This window comes from Rissa tridactyla, chromosome 7, assembly GCF_028500815.1.
Source record: "Rissa tridactyla isolate bRisTri1 chromosome 7, bRisTri1.patW.cur.20221130, whole genome shotgun sequence".
NCBI classification, from domain to species: Eukaryota; Metazoa; Chordata; class Aves; order Charadriiformes; family Laridae; genus Rissa; species Rissa tridactyla.
The window spans coordinates 34,373,085-34,393,987 of NC_071472.1; the positions used below are offsets into that span (position 1 = coordinate 34,373,085).

Here is a 20,903-nt window from a genome sequence, read left to right on the forward strand (position 1 = left end):
CGGGCTGAGAGGGTCGGGGTTGTTCAGCCTGGAGAAGAGAAGGCTCCGGGGAGACCTTACTGTGGCCTTTCAGTACTTAAAGGCAGCTTACGAGAAAGATGGGGACAAACATTTTAGCAGGGCCTGTTGTGATAGGACAAGGGGTAATGGTTTTAAACTAAAAGAGGGTGGATTCAGACTAGATAGAAGGAAGAAATTTTTTACAATGAGGGCGGTAAAACACTGGAACAGGTTGCCCAGAGAGACGGGATATGCGCCATCCCTGGAAACATTCAAGGTTTGGTTGGATGGGGCTGTGAGCAACCTGATCTAGTTGAAGATGTCCCTGCTCACTGCAGGGTGGTTGGACTAGATGACCTCTAAAGGTCCCTTCCAACCCAAAGTATTCTGTGATTCTAAGTTGAGGACACACTTCTTATTTTCTCTAGGAGAGGGATGTTTGTGGGTAAATATACTTAATAATAAAAGCTCCGTTCTTGAACACATTAGTAATATTCAACGTAGTTGCTGGAGGTTATCCATCATGTTCTTTCTTTAAAATGAAAACCATCTCACTTAGAAAACTGTTTTCCTCTGGCACTGCCTCCTGAACGCAGTGGACATTGTGTGTGGACACTAAGAAAAGATAGCGCTGGGGCTGTGCCAGCCTAGTGCTGTACCTCCAGTGTTCCCCCACGTCTTGTAGTAAAGCACCTTTTTTCAAGGAGCTAGAAAAAGGCAAATATTTTGGTCGTCTTTAAAAAAATGCACTGCATAACCAAAAGCGGAGTCCTGTGGCTTTTTTTTAAAATGTTGGTTGTACAACTAACTGTCATGAAAGCTGGATCAATGTTTTGAGGGGGGGTAGAAGTGGTTCCTTAATTCTGTAAAGGAAGAGAAGGTGAAATCCTGAAAACAAGCATCATTCTGAGCTCAGGCATTAGTACAGAGAGAACTGGCAAAGGTCTGAGGCAAGCCAGGTACATTTTCACTTCAAATTAATTTCATAGAATACATCCATTATAAAAGGAATTGAAAATGACTCACTGTGAAACTGTCTTGCCTCTTCATTCATTAATTTATTCAATTAGCGCTCTCTCATTAGTTTTCCATCATGAGGAAGCATTTCTGTGCTTCTGAGTGTGGTTTTACTGCCTGGTTAAAATTGAAGTGGCTCATTAGGAATCCCACCAAACTTATTACAGCCTTTTCTTTTTATGAGACTGACTACAAAACCACTGTACACATTCACCCCGGCGTCGCGTGGTGCAGTTGGTCACAAGACTGTCACTGATCAGCGTCACTGCCTTTACTATAGGTGGTTTGCAGATGATGGGCTTACGCTAGGGGACAGTAGATGGAGCTTTTTCTAGTGCGGTACAACTTCAGTGAAATCTTTGGCCTGCTAAATGGTTATGAAAATAGGTGTTATCTTTTTAAAAAGAGAAAAGCCTAAGGGGAGAACCACAGAATCATCTTGTTCTGAAGGACTGGTAATTTTTTTTTTTTTTAAGTGCATGTAGATTTTTTTCCAGGCTTCTGTTTAAAGGGAAAAAAAAAAAAAAAAAGAGGAGGATAATCCTCTGCAGTTACTTTAGTAACTTTTGGTCTTTCATTTTTAAACGCAAGAAATTGAAGCTAACTGTGAAAAATTCTAAATAGTTCTACATCACTAAATTCATGTTCAGATTTTCTAGAACTTTGTATTTTAAGGAATGTTTTTAGATACATGTGCAAGTTTCCTAGTTTTAGTACCACATCTGTATCTTCCTCGGTTTCATCACTGTGTACCGCTAAAATGTGATCTGTTTTCTTGTTGAGGGACTGCTTTGTACAAAGGGTGTTTTTCTTTTCTGGTGTGTTTCTAAGGATTACCAAAAGAAAAGTGTATGTGAGGGACACAGTGTATTCTGTGAAGGCAAACATCCTTTTTCCGACTATTTCTGGTTTTGTACTGTCTGAACTCTTTACAGTGTCAGTAGCACTTCTTGAACAGTCTTGTCCATCAAGTTTTATTGAGGCAGGCTTCTAGCTGCAGAGGCGAAATGCATGAAGAATGTGGATAACATATCTATAAAAGCACAGAAAAGCATCCCAGTGAGACTACATGCAAGAGAGAAATGTTATTTATGATGTTATTTATGAGTTTTAGCTCTTCTTCAGGTAAATTGAGTAGCGTTGCATGAAATGTAAAATTGTCAAATCTGAAATACAGACTTATCATTTTGAATTCAGCTTTAAGCTTTTCCTAGGCTGGGCTTTTCATTTCTGCTTCAGGACCGGTTATAAGGACTGTCACTTGAGAGTGACGAGGTGTGATGATATTCCGAGCGGGGGCTTTTTAGTAGAGGTATTGTACCTGTGCTTACTCTGAAGAGTAAAGGTAAATTTTCAGTCCTTCTGTCCTAGTGAGAAGGAAGGAAGAGGTCCATTGTCTTAATTTTTTTTTTTTTTTTTTTTAAGAGCTAAACTTGGATTTAGTCTAAAAACCTTCATCTTTTGAAGTGGTAGAAGACTACAGAATTTAACAAACAGGTTTTGCATCCTGTTAGACCCATGAAGTTTTCTTGTCCAGTACTGACCCAGCTTTTGCTCTTTACATGTGTTGTTTTAAAAGTGTTTGTTCCGAGCAATATTTAAGGTACTAGAGTTTTACAGTGATTTTTTTGTCTAATTAAGAGGAATCTGAATCTTGCTATGGCAAGAGTGAACAGGCTCTGGAGTCCTGTAGTGAGTAAGGCTGGGAAAAGTATTGGACCCAGCTGGAATCAAAGAAGAGAAATGGATGGATATTCAGTTCAAAGGGTCTATAAGACATCCCAGTTTTCTTGTTACTGTGTACCAGGGTACTTGCAACAGGGTACCAGGGCTTCCTTGGGAAGTGGGAACTGTTGAAGATGAGCAGGTGGACTCTCTACTGCTCGTGGGATGCTGAGGAATGCGGAATCTTGAGGAGTTTTACGGGTTGCCATGAAGTCTAATATTTAAAGAAATCAGAAAGTACAAAATAAAGAATAAAAAGTCAGGAGAGAGAAGCAAACCCTACTTTTGTTTAAATAGATTAACTCCCATGGCCAAATTGCCCAGGTTGGCCTATTTTTGTCCTAATTTACAGAGTCCTATTTATGAGATGCATGCCCTTATTCTAGAGATCCTTAGCACATTTAAAATGCTGGTTATCAAAGGTCATTATATTTATTTCCATTAGCTGCTTTTCACAGGCTGCTTGGCTTTTTGTTATACCTACAGCATGGATCCACAATAGCATTATAAAAACAAACCAAAAATCAAGACAACAACAACAAAAGAAAACTGATACAAAGTTATATAGGGCAATTCAGATAGGATGTAGGTTTATGCTAAGCTTCCTAGGTTAATGGAGTTCGGAGCCTTTCCATTTCAGGTCAGACAAGATTAAAAAGAAAAAAGCTTTCACATAAACTGTCTTTAATACACTTAAAATAGTGGCTTACATTAGACAGAGAGATTATAAAATGTTAAGATACTTTATTCCCAGAAGACTTCTCTGGTTTCCATTATAGAAAACATACAAAGTAGTAACTTTATTATCTTTCAGAAAAGCCTGATTATTCACTTGATTATTTTTTTTCCTTCCTGTTTTAGCAATATGAGTACTTTTCTGTACTTTAAAATCTGAGCAGTACTGTTAATGTCTATTGACTAGTTACCAGGCATAATACTACTAATTTGTGGTTACTCCTCATTTTGGCTGCTGCTAATGTCTGCAAACCATGGGCTTGACTTCCTATGTAGAAGAGTTGGTCTTTACCCAGCTGGCTTCATGGTAGTCTTTGGCTGAGCCTTCCACGAGGCTGGTGTTGCACCGTTTGTTATCATCCATTGGGGATTTTGGTTTTGGTTGTTTGTTTTTGTTTTGTTTTGGTTTTTTTATGATATCATCTGAATATCTAAGCACCGTGGTGGTTTTTTTATCTTCAAAAGATAAGCAAAAGGAGTAGCTATGGCTCTGAAGCTCTGGAAGAGCCATACCTGTGTGTGTTGAGATGTTGGTGAAACACCCTCTGGAGACCTATGTGTAAATAATACATATAACAAAGCAAAATTCATAGTCTGCACTAAGTAGGATTACAGGAGAGAACCTGAATTTATGTTGGCATGCATCTGGGATTGGCGCTAGTCTGTGTCTGTCTGATGCTGATATTTGTGATAAACAAAAGTGTGTAGAAAAAGCTGCCTTGAAATACCTCATTTGCTGGTGACTTAGTACTATTTAGGAAAAGGCCACCTCTTGAGTGGGCTAATGAAAGATGAAGGCACTCTAGTATTGGAATTGTATCCTAAAATCATATGTGGTGAGATTTACAGCAATTTAAAAAAAAAAAAAAAAAAATCTGTAACAAACCGAGGGTCTTCAGAAGCTTACCCTCCAGGTACTGCATTTCAATCTTACTCTTTCCTTTCTTCCTGGATCCTAACCCATACGGAAAGCTACTTTTTCCCCAGCGCAGAATTTGGTGTTCCTCCTCCTCAGTTGTGAGCTAATAAATTTTGCTCAAGAATCAGTGTATAGGCAGGATAATACCTTCTCTTTACTACAAAAGTTAGAAGACATGAATAGAAAGTACTTTCTCTATGTATTTTCTCTGCATGCAGCAGATACCTTAAAAGATACCCTCACTACGTTAAAATACATTAATTGTATTTGTTGTAAGAAGAAAAGAATTACTTCCCTGCTATAAAATCTTGTAGGATGATATTTATGTCTGGAAGAAGTTCAGGCTGTGACAGAGAAAGTGTTGCCAGAACATCCAAACTTTTCAGTTAATTGTGTTTTTAAAGTTTTTGAGATACCCCGACCTGAAAACTAGACAAACGTAGCTGCAGGGAGGACACTTTCAGCTGTGTTGTCAGTATCTTTCCACTGCAAGAGGTTTTGGCATGACAACACTTATAATCCTTTGGATAGAAAGCAGTAGTCTCCCCACCCTGCCTTTTTGATTTAAGTGGCTGTTCCAGCAGATGGGAAGATGGCAAATACAAACACTGGATAATGGAAAGCAATATACATTTCTGAATTCATAATATTCCCTTTTACCATAAAACTGCCTTTTGTTAGCTTGGGGTTTTATTTGTTTGAAGGAGGTTGGCTTTCATTTTATTTTTTTAAGACATTTGCTGAGCTGTTTTCTGTCATCAAATCAACATGCCATACAGTATTTTCAAAATAATTTGGGAAAAACAGTTATTCCAAATCACTGGCAACTGGGTTGAAAAAGTAGGTGCATTAATTCATCTATTCATTTGTTTCATGTAAGTAATAGATTATGGATTAGTTTTGCATTATGCACAGTGTTAGAATTCCTCCTGTAAATTTTTTATGAAGTTCTTGGCTCCTTCATCTGCACGTATTTATCAATGACTGTATGAATCTGAATTAATGGAGAAGTGTAATAAGCTGAACATTAAATAGAGTATGTTAAGGACGTGACTGATGTAGTTAAAACCAGTGTCACTTAAAAAGACGAGAAACATGCATATTGGGACTCTGAAACTAACACTGTATTGGTGGATATGTTTAATATAATCCTTTAATATATGCTGATATTGGATACACAGGTTCTTAAATTATAACTGGAGGAGGTTACTGAAAGTACCAATATTGATCTTGATCGGCCTCCTTTCCTAGGAAAGCTCATCAAGATGTATCTTGCAACTTACGCCACCTGAGGAAGAAAAAGATGAAGAGAATGGCCAGACCTGAGCATTTTAGAGCTCCTCTGGTATGGAAGAATTATCAGCTGGGCCTGAGCCGTACCCAGCCCTTGTACCATTTGCCATTTTGGCATAAGAAAGGTTCTGACGTGGGGTGCAGATGCTGCAAGAGTGCAGTTAAACTGACTATGCTTCGCTGGCGTTTACTCTTTGGGAAAAACAAAGCTCACAGACGCCTGCCTTGGCAGCGTTTCTTGTGTCTTTGCCCAGCAGCATCCAGGACTCCATCGCTGTCACTCTGGTGGGCAGCCAATTCCCAGGCAAGCAAATCCCGTGCTTCAGAGCTTTGTTTCAAGGTCTGGTCATACTCTAATCACGAGATCTTGCCTCCTTTGTCTAGCAGTCATTCAGTGTTAATGTCAAACTGTTTAGTCTTCAGTTGTATTCCGAGTCACTAATCACTCGTTTCATCACTAATGTGTCAGTAGTCCTAGAAAGTTTATAAAAATTAGTAGATTCATTGCCCTTTTCACTCCTGTCCCAACCTTGGGAATAAATTAATCCTTTATATCTCAGTGTGTGGTAATGCAAAAAATGAACCTACAATTTCCATAAAAATAACATAGCCATTTTCCATGTACTGTAGTAAGGAGAAGAGGAAAAGAGGAACAAAGATGTGTTACTTTGCCTGAAAGAAGCGAAGTGAATATTGTGTTAAGTGAATGTAAAGGAGTTTATTTTGAAAATTTATGAAATATATTCAAAATAACTTGCATAGTTATGCAGGTAGATAATCAGATCGTAAGGGAAATAGACAAAGAATATTTATTCTTAAAGGGCATATTTAAGAATTCGATTTCAGCTTGATCTCTTCTTGCATGTCATTGTTAATTAACATCCAGCCCTCTTTAACTGTACACAGAAGAAGGTTTGATGGGTACAGGTTTCTAGTTTTCTTACAGAAAGTGTCATTAGAAATTCAGTTTCTGTTTTTCCCTGGCAATAATTCTCTGATCGTTGCTATTCAGTTGCCATTAGAAGTTTTCATTATTGGATGTGGTGTGAACTCTCATGCTCCACGAAACGCTTCCTACCTTGAGAATTTAAACTTTATCTGATGGTCATAAATGTGCTTCACATGAGTGGAGACACACTTGAGGATCATTTTCAACAGATTAAAACTGAAAGCTTGGACCTACTAGGTGTCATCTATGAAGAGGACAAAGAATTGAAGGCATTCAGTGTCATGCAAGATCAGGACCTTAATCGATGCTTTATCTTTGCCATCAAATGTGGAAGCGCTTTCCTGCATATGAAGTCAGTTAAGCCTAAATGGGTTTGACTTAGTAAGACGAAATATGTGTAGAAAAACATTATAGCAAAATAGCAGGCACATACCGTTGTCACTGAGATAAATATCCAGTAATGACCTCATAAAAAAGGAAAAAAAAAAAAATCTTTCTGTGTTCACTCTAGTTTAATTTGTATATAGAGTTTCATGCATGACATAGTTCAGCAGATGGTAGCCTACAGGGAGAGGGAAAATTCAGTTCAAGTAATTTTTCAAAATAAATGCATCTCTGAATTTTAGTAGACTTACAGTCAGGCAGTTGCTTTCAAGATACTGAATGAGGATGCAACAATCTACCAAAGTCAACAATGAATAAGATTTCAGGAGTTATTGATGGAGTAGTATTTAATGTACAGGCAATAACATTTTCTTTGATGTATTCTTTAACTTGTAAATTAGTTGAGCAATAAGATGAAAAGTGCCTTGTCCAGTTTCCTTTAAAAAAAACCCCACACCCGTGATCTGTTTTCAGCAAGTAAAGTCAAAGACAACCCACCCAACATCAGTGGCATTTCACCAAATGATGTGAATAGCTTTATGACTTTTGCTGTCCATTTGGGGAGAGGTTCTGAGTCATTAGCACATAAGATTTCAATTTTGAAAAGCAGTCCTAATTACAGCACACTTAATTGAGTACACTGCTTCTCTCCTGCTCAAGCAGTTAAATAAAAATTACCGCTTTCCAGATTAGTGTAGATTACTGTCTTCAGTGCTCTATTTACTGGCCATTGGCTGAGCAGAGCTAAACTGGCAGAGCATATGCTCTCCCAAGAGTACCAACAGCTCCGTGCTGGTTTAGCGTCTTGAACGGGATGAGGGAGAGCAGCAGGGGTAGCTGCAGGGAGCCCGCAGGAGTGTGTAACCGGGAGTGAGAGGGACTCTCTCTTTGGCAGTAATTCCCCGCTGGACCCGCTCAGCTGCAATGTGCAGCGGTGACGCCAGCAGAGAGGGTGTGATGGGATGTGATTTGTAGGCTGCTGTAAGAGGAGTGCAAGTCTGAGTGCGCCTGTTGTCATCACTTATTTATGCTCTGGGTTTGCTTGTATTGCTGGGAGTAGCTGGGTTGGCGAGCCTTTGTTTCTAGTTGCGTCTAATTCTAGGTTCTGTTCTTTGCTTACGGAGTCACAGGGAATTGCTGCTAGGAATTTAAAGGAAATAATGGAAATGTTGTTATCTGTAGGTGCTTTCAAGATATTTACACAAATGATACAGTTTCTTTGCCTTCGTTAGTCTACCCAGTTTTGTGGTCCTTTTTTGCTGCTGCATGTTAATGCTGCAAGAGAGACCTTTTAGTTCTGAGATTCCATGCTAAAATATTAAATAAGCAAGATGTTTATCTCCTTTTTTGACTTACAGTGATGATTTTAATATTATTGGCTTTGATATTTGGCACTGGTAAAATGATACTGCTTCTAAAGAATTGCCACATGACCCTTGTGTTTCTTTTATCTTTGGTCTCATCCAGTTTAGTCTGCAGAGCCATTTAGTACTTGTCATAAGCAGTGTTCGGCTTCATCTGCTCTCATCTTTGTGACATGAACTTAAAGATTTTAGACGAGAAGTAACCATATCCTTTTTGTTTAAGAGGTAAATCTTAACCCTGAAGAAATAATCCATCTCATTACAAAGCTGATAAAGCATGTGTGTGAAGAGAAAGATTTAGGCAATGTATGTAGAAAAAAAGTCATTCCATTACTCTGAATATGATACAATGATGTTGAAGGGAGGTTAGTAGTTCTTGTGGCTATTACAGGAATACTGTTTATATTCTCAGTGCATTACTCTGGACTTAACTTATCCTGAAAATTCTAACTTCTGCTGGAGTAGATTGTAAAGATCCTGGGCAATCTTCCAACTGCCTCTTTCACTCTTCTGCATCTACTGCGTGAGAGGTAATGAAGAATAGATTAGTAAGATGCTATTGCTTGGATAATGTCTTTTTACTTAGGATTGCTATGCAATTAGACATAATTCATCAGGACTGTGTCATAAAACACCGTCTTAATTTACAGTGGAAAACAGTCTTCCATTTAGCTAGGGCATGAACTGCCAGTTACTTTGAGGTAGGTTATTTGGTACTCGAGAATATTTACTAACATCTTGGTAATCTTCTTGATACATACTCACCGGAAACTCTGGTTATTGTGAATAAATTGAAGCTGCGTTTGGGTAGTTGGATATGAAGTACATTTTTCTAAAAACTGCATTTGGCTAAAAGTAGAGCACTGTGATTCTTTAAAGATGAGAAGAGCCTGTTAAATGTAACTGATTTCAAAATAGTGGAGCAGGACAAACTTGCTCTTTAGAGGTTGCTCACTATTCAAGGATCTGAATTACCACTTAGCATTACTCCAGTTCTCTTTTTGCTCAGGCAAATGTTGAGCAATTTCATTCTGAAAATTAACTTTCTGCTAATAAGCTACGTAACCTGCAAAAAGTATTTGGGGTTTTTGTTTGTTTGTTTTGGGGGTATTTTTTTAGGGATACATTGGCTTGCATTGAGTGTGTGATTTTTGTTTGTCTGTTTTTCTCCAGATGTCACTTCTCCTTCTCATATTTTTATACCGTATTTCTTCTGTTAAGGTGAGGAGGATTCTGGGAAAATCATTAAGATGATCAAGAAGTTGAATTTGCCTTGCCCTAGAGAAAACTAACACCACCTCCCTTGACTTTCAGTGTAATTTTGGGTTGAGTCTAATTTGGTTATAGGTTTCCTTTGGATGCTGGCTGATCTAACTTAGTGTGCATCGAACTGACTGTTTTGTGTGGTGCAGCATGGCAGGAGGCAGTGTGAGGCTGCTCCTCCACAGCCCGTCTGCTCATCCCGTGGTTGTAACTATTAGCTGCAATGTGAAACTGCGTCATTCGAAGAGCAGCTGGATCTCAGCTTTCCTGTATGAGATAAAGGCTTTAAAACAATGAAATATTTCTGGGTGTTGGGATTGGCATGTTTAGAACTTGTGTATGATGAAGGACTTAATGGATTGCACAGGGGTATGGTATGTTTTGGAAGCCTCTTTGTTTGCCAGACAGGGTAAAGATGACAAATTATAGACAGGGAACAAGGGATATTCCGATACAGAGAAGTCATCAAATAGAAAAGTGAAGTCCAAGGCAATCAGCTGGAAAGACTGAACAGGCACTGATACAAACTGTAAAACTGTCAAGAGTAACGGAGAAAAGGAGAAGGAAGCACAAAGATTTTATTGTCTTGATGGAATCTGTCTGAAGAGTGACTTTGTGCTGCAAACTCAGGGTGCAGTTTCCATCTATTGTGAGAACGCCAGTTGACCATTTCTTGAAGAGTGGGGTGGTGTTGATTCCCTCTCAGAACTGGCTGGTGGTGCTAATGTGTTCTGGGAGATTCAGTACCACATCTGGACCATGCAACATTTCCAAAAGCTATATGTGCATATGGAGTGAGCCTCACAAGCGAAAGAAGAGGCTTTGGCACCTTTGCCAGCCCAGCACATGGACATATGTCGTCACTTGGTAAACGTCTGGCCAAAGGCATCTGTTCAGCATTGTCGTGTTGCTAAATTTGTGTCTAACAGACAATGGCATAGAAAAGTTTTAATGAAAAATTGCCTTTTTTCACTTAATGACTGAGAATACTCAGAATGCTTGAGTTTCACTCTTTGTGCTTCACAAGTATGCAAGAATCCAGAAAAGGGCAAAAGCAATTTGTAATAACTACTGTTTCATGAAGTCTTTATTGTTTGGCAGATGGATTTTTCATTTGTTCCTGTCATGATTTCGGATATTCAGAAACATGAAACCGTGGTGATGTATGGTTTTTGGAAAGGCTGTAGAAAAGTTTCTGGTTCTTTGCTTTTGTTTTCAAAGAGTTGAGCTTTTACAAGACAGTGCACTTGATTACCTTGCTGGAGACCCTGAAGGTTGGGACTTTTTGCTTCCTTGTCCCTGGGTGATGACCCCCCAGGTCACCAGAGCTCTGTGATGAGGTGGTTCTGTGGTGCGTTGCGCATCTCACTGAAAAGGCTTCGTCTTGGGATGTATAGTTTGACCATGGACTCTATGCCCCTGAGGGTAAGCACCAAAGACCTGAAATAAAGTTCTCATGAGGCATAACGGCAGCAATATTTTTAGTTTAAATATTGTGGAGAATCACTAAACTATTTCAGGGAGGGTTTTTTGTCTCCGCAGGGGAAAAAACCCAACAAGAACTGTGATACCTTCCTGATCAGCCATAGTATGTTGCTTTTAAAGTGGGCATAAGGAGAGTTACGATGATGGGAAACAAACATTGTGTTTCACAGAAAATATTTCAGGTTCTTTTAGAACTTCCTCCTGCTCATTTCTTTAGAAATCTAAGACTGACTTATCTTATTGTGTCTGTATTGGATGAATTTCTTCCAGGATGTGTTGGCTCATTTCCTTGAGTACTTCTAAATTTTCTGAATTTTTTTCAGTCACAACAGATAGCTGAAAAAGCTTTAAGGAAATGAGTCAACCTCCTGAAATAAATTGCTTACTGAATAGAGGATACTGCATTCGAAATCGTAGAAGCTCTTGATGGTTCTGTGGATACTAGTTTACAGATATTCTCTGAAAATCTATTATATGTACTCCATGCTCCAAAAGGATTTGGGAGAAAATATCCCAAAAGAGCACCTGAGCTTTGCAGTTAGAAGTGTAGAGTGTGTTTTCAGGTATCAGCACGAGAGAGGTGCGGGTAGGGAAGTGACAGGCGAAATCTCTAATGCAAAATTAAGGATGTCCCTGAACTTGAGTGTAAATTAAGAGGAGTAATGTAAAGATGCTGAGTTGAGGACTACCAAGCTTTCTTAAAATAGCACCCTGAAATCTGAAGGCTGCATAGGCGATGTTCTTCACTTCTTATTTCATCACTGGCAAACAATTTGCATTCTGATTTCGGGAGCCCTTTCTGACGGCGTCCTGCATCCCCTGCCATCACCTAAAGCAGGCGCGTTGGCCCTGTGAGGAAAGGCCCACGACATGGCCGCCCTCCCTCCTTCCTTCCCTTCGGGGCTGCAGGAGTCCCAGCAGGGAGTTTCTCTGCACAGGGCTTTGCTGAGTCGCGCCGCTGGCGACCGACTAGAATCCTACATAGTTAGTTTAAAAGTAAGTAAGAGGACACCATTTTAGTAACATACATGTCTTACACAGTAGGTAGGCAAGGCTTCGGGATTTTCTTTGTTTCCCAAGAGTTACGCAGCAACTCAGGGACAGAAATGAGGACGCCAGCATCAAACATCATGATTTGGGATTTTCTCTCTGATAAGTCAAACTAAAGTAAAACCAGATGATCCTGAATTTTTAAGAAGTTTGACATCTGGATCTGAACTTTGAACTTGGATGCAGCAGCAATTAGCTAGCTTGCCCTGCTTCGGTGTATTACACAGAAATAAAGCATTAAATACCATATCTCCAAACAGATGACATATACTGTCAGCTTTTTAGGCACTCCGGGAAAATCTGAATGCATGCAGATCACAACGGAGAGAAGAAAGCACAGATTAACTGCAAAGGGGTCGACCCTGTTGGTATCTAAAGTGTCTCAAAACAATGAGAGTCGGATAAATGCAGGTGCGGAATAAAAATCCAACTGTGATGCTCTATCTAAAAGTTGCCCCCTCTGGACCCCACCCTGCAAAGGGAAGGAGTTGGAAGATGGTGCAGGTCTTTGCCTCTGGTTTTCTAGTTGTCATCAGTGTTTGTCCCTGACTGGCAGTCATGAACAATCGACTTCTACATTTCTCTTGTTGGAGCATGAGCATTGGCCATGGTAGTTTGATACTTTGATTTATAAACTTTTTAATATGACCTTTAGGAGTGAAATGGTGGTCTGTATTAGGAGTTGCACCTGCAAGTTCCCCAGTGGTTTTGTCCTGGCATTCAATGCAGCTGAAATAGTTTCTGAAGGAGGAGCACAGGTATTTTGTAGTTATTCTGAAGAGCATGAAATGTAAAGGGTGAGGTGGAACCAGCAGACCTAAAACCCCTAAAACCAGCTATGATCATGAGCAATTGTAAAGCAGTTCAGTGTTGAGGATATAGAATAGCAATGGCGGCTTTTTTCCCTCCGTTTTGGGGGTATTTACAAAAGAGTATCATGTGCTATATCTGTTACAGTTTCTTTCCAACTCCTTATAAATATTTCCAACCATTTATGCTTTCCTGATAAAATCTGACTACTTCATTTTGTAGTTAAGTTTTTATTTAATCATTCCCATTTCTTGTGGAGGTGGCAAGGTTGGGGCTCTGTGACTCCATGGGGAGAGAATGGCTGCTGCATTCCTCTTACCAAGGGCAAGCAAATAGGCAGAATACTCATGCTTTATTTAAAAAAAATAAATAAAACAAAACCCAAAACCCTGAAACCAAACCAAAAAAACCCCAGAAAAAGGTATTGCATTAGTAGAGGTGTCCCTGTTGAAGAATCTGAAGAAATTAGTGATTGTAATGTATTTGGCAGGAACGCAGGGAAGAAAAACAGTGCTTGACGCAAGATTGACTTGCAGGTCAGCATACGTACCTGCTTTCAGCTCCAGGTTGAGGCATAGGGGATGGTATCCAGAATGTGGTAGAGAAAATTGGCAAAAGTAGGTGGCTATAGGCACCGTGACAAACTGTCGGCACATTGTGACAAAATGGGTTTGGTCTCCTCAGCAAAGAACCGACAAGAACTTGTGAATTTCTGTCAAGTAAACAAGCCCCATGCTGCAGTCCAAGGGAACCTGAATCAGGTCAGGGACAGTACAAGAATGCAGGCACTGAGACAGAGGTGAAAAAAATTAGATTTCCTGTGCCTGTATACCTTGCAAAAATAGCATCTTTGAAAGTGTGTGTGCAAATTTAGAATATGCTGCGCTCCTGAACTATTTCTGGGTTATCCTGTGTCTGCTTGAATATTAATACAACGTATAACCCCACTATATTGTTTGGTGGAAATGACTGAAAAAAGCATGATGTGCTACTTAAAAGTGAACCGGGTCAGCCTTCAGTCATATGCGCATCCAAAAAACCCTTCTCCTTGTGTCTACAGTGTTTCCTTAATTGTGCTGTTAAATTCTGCAATGTCAGCATGCTAGTGCCAGATCCCAAAATGGGATAGTCTGTGTTTGCAAGTAATCAATGGCACACAATATAAAATTATACAAAAATGCAGAAACCACAGCTCAGCTGAAAATTATGCCCCAGGGACTCAGTTCACAAATTGTATTTAAAAAGTTTTCAGGATCGGAGCTCACTATATGAAATTATGTATAGTTAAGTGTAATATAACAGACCTCAGCAGGGTTTGGTGTTTTGTTTTGTTTGTTTGTTTGTTTTAAGAAAGCATTTTTATATACTTTTAAAGCCATAGGTTTCTTTTTTGTTGTTTTTGTGTATTGCTTGTCTGCTTCTTGGATATACACTACCATATTAAGTAGTGCTGGCTGTTGTCATCTACAAATATGGGAATAATATATGTCTTTGGGAACATTTAAAATATTTTATTTCAGGTGCAACATTAGTAGTAAATGCTTAGAGATGATGTTTCACTTACAGCTTTTCTGGGCTTTGTAACAAACTGAGATTATCCTATATAATATATTCATTCTGCTAATTTTTAATAGCCATATCAAATCTAAAGTGAATCATGAGTCCTTACTTCCAAAGCAGGAGGCAGGTAAAAGGAGGAATCTGGTCAGAGCGAGGAGTATCAAATACTTCTCGCAACGGTAAAGCATCTCAGCACGTTTGAAGTCAAATAATAGCAATGGCCTCATTAATAATTTGGAAAATATTATAATGTTTGGGTCTACCTTTATGCCAGTTCAGAACAAAGCTTTTTGGAATAAACTATTTTTGGGTTAAGTCACAGTAAAGAGCCTGGAAGAGCTTTTCAGCAGTGGAAAATCTACAAGATGAGTGAATCTGCCATTAGATCTTGCCATCGTGAGGCACTGAGGGGGAGGTAGTGGGGGAAGGCATTACTGGCCAGGAAAGTAAGTGGTAACGGTGACAAAGGTAGTGAAGGATAGTGATTCAGCATATTGCTTTAATAGCCTTCCTTAGCACGCTGCACCATGGGTGTGCTGTCGTTCTGCTGATCTATTATTCCTCTCTATCTGTAGGTTTCCACAGCATTACTTATCAGCCATTTGGATGCCTTAGCAAACATATACATATATAAATAAAATAGGAGGATGTTACTATTTGCTTAAGCTAGAGGTTATGTGGTTTGTAGAAAGGAGACGAGAAATTGCTTATGCAGAGGTATCCACAATATCACAGTTAATGGGTTCAGCTCTTAATAGAGACACAAGAGAGAAGCTTATTTTGATCTTGGGTTATAACCTGTATTCTGGGGCTGTTACCTCTTTTTGTTAGTGGGTTTTACATTTGGTTTAGATTACCAAAAAGTTGAAGTGTGACAGAAGTGTGTTGTTTAAATATAAATATTTTTCTGTATTCCAAAGCAGTAGGCTCTCTGACTTTCTAATAAATTCCCTAAGAAACCTATTACCGTCAGATGACAACAATAGACTAGTTTGCATTCCTGCTTAAACAGCTCATAATATTGAAGATAAACTTAAAAAATAACAGCTGCTAAGGGAATGTTAAATCCCGCAAGATCCTTAAGAGATGTGTGCTGCAGAGACATATTTTATTGACAACTTTAAGAAACACGAAGGATTTCTGAAAGGCAGTGAGAAATCACTTGGAACTGGCAAGGAAAAAACCATTTTAAGAAACGTTTCTGTGTTAGACACGGGAATGGACTTGAACACTAAGAATGAAATGCCACCTGATACTGTGACTGTCAAAAGGCTGGAACCGATCAAGAAGAATATTTATCGGGCAATGTCAGAAAGTGCAAGCAATAATCAAATGCAATCAAAAGCAAAGCTGAGGAATCCAGAGGCAGTCTTTCCTTTCTTTTCAGTGATGAATCAGTTGTCTCCACCCAATGTTGAAGGATGCCACATTGCTGGAAATCCAGAGATATCTGTGCCATCACAATAGTTCCAGGGTTCAAACCAGCAACCATTTGAGAAAGCAAAACCCAGACTAACCTCCTGGATCCGTAGATGTCAGCTGCTGTATGTGGGAAAACTTTTACTGGGCATTTTGTCTGTTCTGGGGGTATGCTGCATCTAGGGATTCTTGTTTTAGCCCTGCGTCCGTAGCAATAAATAAACCTTTCACAGACACACACACACAAAAAGGCTAAATAAACACCAAGTAAAGCAAGGGCTGAACATACAGGAGTGATTGAGCGGTGAAATGAACCTCCATGTGACCCCTGGGGAGCGTGTCTGGTACTGACTTTGCTCCTTGCTGGTTCATTCCAGGAAAGACAATAGAGCTTTGGGAAACCTGAAGGTGGGACTATCAAAAGCAAAATAAACCCACCCAACGAGCTGGCCATAAAATCGGCTGATGGATCATCGTGTGCAAAGGCTGGGTCAGCTCTTGGGGTGATGCTGGCTTTGTGGCTCAGAATATTTTGCGCTCTGAGCTTTACGCCCTTCGTAATAATGAATTCATCTTTTTCAAATAAAAATCTTACGGAAAACCTGCAGTGATCCTGGCTGAAACTTTCACCTGCACAAAAAGCCACTTGTCGTCACTGGTGGAAGATATGCATATGTGGGTAGTTAAAACACTTAAGTCGTTTTCGTGGTTACACTCATTCTCCTCCGTGGCCATCAGCAGAACGTACCATCTGGCAAGGGAGCACCTCCTTCCCATTACACGCCTGAGAGCTCTCCGCAAATGAGATTTCAGCTCATTAGGATACTTCATACCCTTGCAGGAATTTAAGAAATACATACCTCTTTATCTCTTGTACTTTCTTCTGAGTTGCTTATTATTTGTTCAGTTCTAGGAAACAAAATATATTTATTGAACTTAGCCTTTTTGTTTGTTTGCAATTTGCATATATGCAAATAAAGATCTTTTCAGAATTACTACATATACCTAATGAATCTATTTGGGCCTGCGGCTCTGTCATCGAAAGTTGTGACATTAATTGAGGATTAGAAGTGCAATCTCATGCTGAATTACAAGAGGTCTTGTGCTGATGGGTTCCTTTATTTTGATGAGTGAAGATCGTGAAGTTACTTTTCAGGTGTAGCTGCTTCTGGTTGGTGTTTTGTCTGTGTCTCTGCAGTGCCTGGAAGGTCTTGTTGCTCAAGATGTTGCACATACGGTAGGTGACAGTTCCTGGTCTGAAGTGATTGAGCTCATCCTTTGTGCTGTATGAATATTTGCTAAATCTTGCTAAAGTGTAAATAATCCTGCCAGTAATATGCCTGTTAGAATAGGAATGGAAAAAAAGCACATCAAGTGGATAACACACCAGTGAATTCAGGTCAGTTTTTATAGAATATAATTGCAGAAATTGAGGAATTTGTTTCACTCAAGTAAGTTAGAATGGGGCTTTTAAAATTATTGCTCATTACTGTGATCGATAACTAGTTCTGGCTTTCCAGCAGTTTTGAGGGTCATCTGTCAAGTTGAGGTTTTTGACTTGAAAAATTTATTAACCTATAAATTTTATTAATAAATTGTAGTTTCTTACAGTATATCATCATCTCAGTTTTAGGACCAGAGGATCAAAAAAAGGAAATAAGCACAATACTTGTCAAAAAGTGTTTGCAAAATTTATGTGAAATTTGAAAGTACTCGCATATCTTAATATTAAGTTGTAGGGCATGGGAAATAGGATGGCTGCTGTTAATTAGGCCTGGGATGGCTCCTGTTAATTAGGGCAGGAAGTTTTGTAGTTTATTATACAGGTAGTAACAGGCTTGATACTTGCCTTAGATACTACTTAGGGTACCCATCTTACCACTGATAAGGTTTCTGATAATAATGTACCAGTACTACTGTAAATCCCTGATGAAGTGGGGTAATTTCTTCTGCTGTATTGCTGGAGACTGGAGGAAAAAGAAAAGGGAGCAGAAGGATGGACAAAAAGGAAATAAGGAAACTAGAAAATGTTCTGTGCAAGCCTACAGATCAGTAATAGCAAATATGCTGGTAATAAATTTATTCCGTTTCATGGAAAGCCAACATGAGGCATATGTAATCTGGAGAAATGGTAAGTACTCAAGCCTAATGTATCAGTAAGTTTTGGTGGACAGTTGCCAAGAACTTGTTTGCTGGTATCTGATTTTAAAATTTCATAAATACAAATAGCACAAAAGACACTTGTAACTTGTTTCAAAATACAGATTTAAAATAAGATGCGTATGTTCTAAAGATCTCTCTAGCCTGTTGTGCTTTTTATAGGTGTGCATTTCAGTGATGCGTATGATGTTTAAAGGGCAGATGTACATTTCATAACGATTCAAAATGGTGTTTTATTTTTAGATTTGCAAAGAAAAAAAAAAAGTACAAATAGCACACAGTCATCTTGACTCTATTTTAAGGCCTCTCGGTTATGGCAATTGTGTTTGCTGACAGTTCCACAAGAAGAACCTCTTTTTAAAGGGTAAGTCAGTTACAGGAGAATTACATGTGGAATAAAGTGTACTTAAGGTTAGCTTATGAGCTAGTAATGGTTCTCAAATGAGCATAAATTTTACCGAAATTAAACCCAGAAGAGGTCATTACATCATTCAGTCTGATTTCCTATATATTATGGGCCACTCAGTGCTATCCAAACTTTAACTAGCCTGAACATTCCAGTTCACAGAAAATTTAAAATACCTATTGTTGTCAGAGTGCAGCAGCAGACTGAAATTATAATAGTGATCTTATTGCAGAGGAGTTTTTCCAAGTGCATTTTGGGGGTTTGAAGGAGGGAGAGGGATGGGGTTGGTGACCCCAGTGGTAGACATGGCAGGGCTGTCATAACTCTCTGGCCCTTCCTGAAGTGATTTCCACAGTTTCCACTTCAGAAATATTTGACTAGAAAAAAACCAAAACAAAGCAAACAAACAAAAGAACCCCCACAGAGCAAAACCCCCAGTTTCTCTGGTACCTTTCTGCATTCATAAGCAGACAGTGCTGGTCCATAAAGAAACCAGCATGAAGGCCATGAAATAAATGACCCCTCACTTTTTCACTGGCTGTGACATTACATATGATCTGTTCCCAGACAGCCACACCAGAGAAAGCCCTCTCTGTAAGTGCAGCTGTGCTAGCAAAGTTGTGCTTTTGTTGGTAATGTTTATTTACCAACTGAATTCATCCAGGGGCAGGATAGGCTATGTTGACAAACGCACAGCTTTGCTGGTATCATGTCTTCCACAGCAGGAATACTTTGTTGTATTTTCTAGTTTTTCTGGCAAAGACTTGTGATGGGAAGGCGGTTGCAGATAAAAATGCATGCCCTTTATTCCTGGGAAGCCGCAATCCTCTTCTGCGTGCGGCTCAAGCAAGCTCAGCAGCTCGTGCACCGCCAGCAACAACTGCTTATCTGACACCATATAAGGCTGCGGTCGAGAAGGAAAATGTTGAAAAACATTCCATGGTAAACTTACACTGGCAGATTAAATATGACACAGAAAAGCTTAGATACAGCTTGCTTTTTTTTTTTTTTTTTTTTTAAATTTAGCTCTGATAGTATTTACCCCAAAAATGACCTTTTACAGTTAATTAGGAAAAATAGCTTGTGTTTCTAGAATTGCTAAACAGTCCCATCCCAGAATAACAGGATTTTAGGAGACGTGGACACACAGGTTTTGGTTTGGTTGGTTTTTTTTTTTGTTTGTTTTTCTTGGACTTGCTACCATTGAAAGCAGGAGATAATCACTTTTAGGCTACAAGGTTGTGGGAGTGTTGGGATGTGTTTGGGGATATGGTGGGGAACTGGATATCACAGAGAGGGGCGTACTGAGAAGGAATTCTGGTTGTGAGAGTGGGTTTGTATCAATAGTTTTAACAAGGTGTGAGACCCAGCAAAGTGCTTAAAAAAAGGAAAAAAAAAAAAACCACAACAAAAGATTTCTGAAAGTGTCATGGGTGGTGCTACAGGAGAGAGACAGGCTCTCCTCTCCTTTTCCTCAATATATTGCTTGCATCTTTGCTATCCTCCTATGATAGCCTACTAAATTAGTCTAGTATGTTAGATTATAAGAGTAGTCCAACTTCAGTAGCCGTTGGTGGCCTAAATCTGACTTTCCAAACTCTTCCCTGCCTGGTGGCCCCTGCTTTTGGCTTTCCCCCTGGGGAACGTGCTGTCTCCATCTCCTGCAGATGTCATTTCCCCAAACCATCAGCAGCTGAGACGATTGTGAGCTGACACGAGAGGTGGTGCAGCTCTTGCCTCAGCTGTGTGAGGCTTCTTCAGGAGGAGGTGGAAGCATCCCTCACGCTATACTTACCCCCACATACAGCCAGCTGGACCTCAGTGAACTAAATGGTAGGTAATTTATTAGCATTTTGCAAATGTAGGGACTTTTCTGCAATATGATCAAGTGTCTAATAGCCTTTATGGCTAACGGCGTGCCGTACCATCTGTCAGAGTTTATTCAGTGTTGTTCTCTAGCTTAATTTTTTGTCTAACATTATGCCTTTCTCAGAGTGTCCCGTCTTTTGTGGTGCGTTGCAGAAACACCCAAGTGGTGTGCGCGTGTGTTGCGTAGGCTCTGGCTTGCAGGTGAGCCTGGTCAGCTGGTGGTGACCCACGCTGTGTGGACCGCTTGTGCTGCGGGGCTGGCACGTATGTGAAAGCTGAAGTGTGGATGGGAACGGAATGCACGTCATTTTATGGAGGAGGAGGATTAATAAGATTTTCAGGAAAGAGGTTAAGCTTTAGGTCATTTCCTTCCTATTGTTACGCTTCTGAATTTTTGCCAGTGAGATGGGTGAAAGGATGTATTTTTGTCTTTGAATGCTTTGAATTTCAATGATGTCTTTACTTTGAATGCGGAGAAGTGGAATTCCACTTTAG

General features: G+C 39.5%; 1 protein-coding gene across 4 annotated transcripts in view; it reads left to right on the forward strand.

The window, feature by feature from the left end:
* Window positions 1–20,903, forward strand: part of HECW2 (HECT, C2 and WW domain containing E3 ubiquitin protein ligase 2) — a 203,515-nt gene that overhangs the window by 83,389 nt on the left and 99,223 nt on the right. The window contains exon 1 of one of the 4 annotated variants that reach the window (XM_054210353.1): window positions 19,796–20,372. The exons of the other annotated variants lie outside the window; for them this stretch is intronic. The gene's annotated coding sequence lies outside the window, so the exon portion shown is untranslated. Of the gene's footprint in view, window positions 1–19,795; window positions 20,373–20,903 lie in introns of those variants that run through there. 4 annotated transcript variants of the gene reach the window in all.